This window comes from Schistocerca americana, chromosome 6 (assembly GCF_021461395.2).
Source record: "Schistocerca americana isolate TAMUIC-IGC-003095 chromosome 6, iqSchAmer2.1, whole genome shotgun sequence".
NCBI classification, from domain to species: Eukaryota; Metazoa; Arthropoda; class Insecta; order Orthoptera; family Acrididae; genus Schistocerca; species Schistocerca americana.
This window is the reverse complement of record NC_060124.1, coordinates 495,048,556-495,051,439: the sequence shown is the minus strand read 5'-3', so window position 1 is coordinate 495,051,439 and position 2,884 is coordinate 495,048,556. Positions and strand designations below refer to the sequence as shown.

At 44.8% G+C, this 2,884-nt stretch overlaps 1 pseudogene; it reads right to left on the bottom strand.

The window, feature by feature from the left end:
• Window positions 1-2,378: 2,378 nt before the first annotated feature.
• On the bottom strand, window positions 2,379-2,496 carry LOC124620827 (annotated as a pseudogene).
• Window positions 2,497-2,884: the final 388 nt, after the last annotated feature.

Here is a 2,884-nt window from a genome sequence, read left to right as displayed (position 1 = left end):
ATTTAAGACATATGAATGATACTAGTAGACTTCTCTTGCCCACGAATGCCCTTTCTTGCCTCTGCTAGTCTTTTTTTGTGTCCTTTTTGCTCCGTCCATCACGGGTTGTTTTGCTACATAGTTAGCCGAATTGCTTTCCTTCGTGTACTTTGAGACCCCAATGCTGATGTTAAGTATCTCTCTGTCGCCTTTTCTGCCACTTCCCACTATCTCCATCTGTCTTCGGTTTACTCTCAATCTGTATTCTATACTCATTAGAATGTTCATTCCATTCTCCAAATTTTGTAATTCTTCTTCACTGTCACTGAGGAATGCAAAGTCATCAGCAAATCTTATCACTGATATCCTTCACCTTCAATTTTAATTCCACTCTTGAACCTTTCTTTTATTTCCGTAACTGCTTCAATCCAAGAACTTCGTTCTTCGTCTTCCACTCTTGTTGTTTCCTCTTGGTTCTTGTACGTACTGCACATTATCTTGCACTATTTTACATTGTAGAATGCTTCTTCCAGGTCGACAAATCCAATGAACGTGTATTTATTTTTCTTTAGATTTGCTTCCCTTATCAACCAGAATGTCATAACTGTGTCTCTGTTGCCTCTGCACTTTCTGACGCCACACTAATTGTCATCTAATACAACCTCAACTTTGTTTTCCATCCTTCTGTATATCATTCTAGTCAGCAACTGGGATACATGAGCTGTTAAACTGTTCGTGATAAAATTCTCGCACTTGTCCACTCTTGCAGTCTTCGGAAGTGTGTGAATGATGTTTTTTCCCGAAAGACTGATGTCGTATCGCCAGACTCATACACTCTAAACACTAACGTGAATAGTCGTTTTGTTGCCACTTCCATCAACAATTTCAAAAATTCTGTTGAAATATTATCCATCACTTCTGCCTTCTTTGATCCTAAGTCAGCCAAAGCCCTTTAAATTCTGATTCTAGTATTGGATCATCTACCTCCTCCCTATTGACTTCATTGTACTGTTTCAGACTACCCACTCTCACGTCTGCACTTAACAATGGAATTCCCATTGCACTCACACCATTTCCAGCAATTTAAACGGAACTGTCTGCCATTTTAAGAAGGTAATTAATATGTTCCCCAGTGAGACTTAGGTACGTTCGTAGCTTTATTATCCCAGCCAAATAATAGGTACAGTTTTTAATATTTTGGAGTTTTATTTAGAAACAGATTCAATTTTTCCTCCAGCCTGCACCCTTGCACGTAATGAAAATAATGAGTTGCCCCCCTCCAGCTTAGATACTGGATCAACTCTTTGTAGTTAATTGCCGGCCGCTGTGGCGGAGCGGTTCTAGGCGCTTCAGCCCGGAACCGCGCTGCTGCTACGGTCGCAGGTTCGAATCCGGGCCTTGGGCATGGATGTGTGTGATGTCCTTAGGTTAGTTAGGTTTAAGTAGTTGAAAGTCTAGGGGACTGATGACCTCAGATGTTAGGTCCCATAGTCCTTAGAGCCATTTGAACTTTGTAGTTAATTCCCGGCCGGGTTGGGGAGTCTCTCTGCCCGAGGACTGGGTGGTTGTGTTGTCTTGATCATTTCTTCATCATCATCATCACATGGAAGGGTGACTAGATTGAACTTTGAAAAAGAAAATTTACTGTGTGTAGACTGGGACTTTGTACGGGCGCTGATGACCGCGCAGTTGGTCGCCACACGAACCAAAGGGGGTAGGTGGGTAGTGTTTAACGTCCCGTCGACAACGAGGTCATTAGAGACGGAGCTCAAGCTCCGGTTAGGGAAGGATTGGGAAGGGAATCGGCCGTGCCCTTTCAAAGGAACCATTCCGGCATTTGCCTGAAACGATTTAGGGAAATCACGGAAAACCTAAATCAGGATGGCTGGAGACTGGATTGAACCGTCGTCCTCCCGAATGCGAGTCCAGTGTGCTAACCACTGCGCCACCTCGCTCGGTCCCACGAAACGAAAATCATCTTTGTAGTTATCCTGAATATATGTCATAAGCAGTGATGGTTGCACTCAGAATTCATAGTGTTAATACATGGCGTACGTCCAAAATGTGTAATCTGTCACTTTCACTTGTTTTTTGTATGGAATATACCACTCTCAGCTGCCTGGTATCTCTTTGTCTAGCTCTTGGATATGCGACATAAGGGTTCATCTAATATAAACTAAACTAAAATAAACTCTTCCCGAACGGCCCATAAAGGCCAAGAGGTACCAACCGGCCGCCGTGTCATCCTCAGCCCGCAGGCGTCACTCGACCCGGATATGGAGGGGCGTGTGGTCAGCACACCGCTCTCCCTGCTGTATGTTACTTTACGATGTCCGAGCTGCTACTTCTCAGTCAAATAGCTCCTCAGTTTGCCTCACAAGGGCTGAGTGCACCCTGCTTGCCAACAGCGCTCGGCAGACCGGATGGTCACCCATCCAAGTGCTAGCCCAGCCCGACAGCGCTTAACTTCGGTGATCTGAAGGGAACCGGTGTTACCACTGCTGCAAGGCTGTTTGCGCCTAATATAAACTACAACAGCTAAAAGAAAAACGCCTTTCCTATCTTGTTTACTCAGACGAGTTTCGCCTTACTTTCAAGGCATCTTCAGTGGGTATCCAGCATCTGATTCAATATTTTTAAATCAATTAACTTTCTCTCAGTTGGTAAACTGGTTGACACTTCGCAGTTTTCCTTTGCTAACTGTTCAGAATAGTGACCAAAAGAAAACTGCAAACCTCCAAGCAATTTGCTATCTGAGAGCCGGCCGCTGGTGGCCGAGCGGTTCTGGCGCTGCAGTCTGGAACCGCGCGACCGCTACGGTCGCAGGTTCGAATCCTGCCTCGGGCAAGGATGTGTGTGTTGTCCTTAGGTTAGTTAGGTTTAAGTAGTTCTAAGTTCTAGGGGA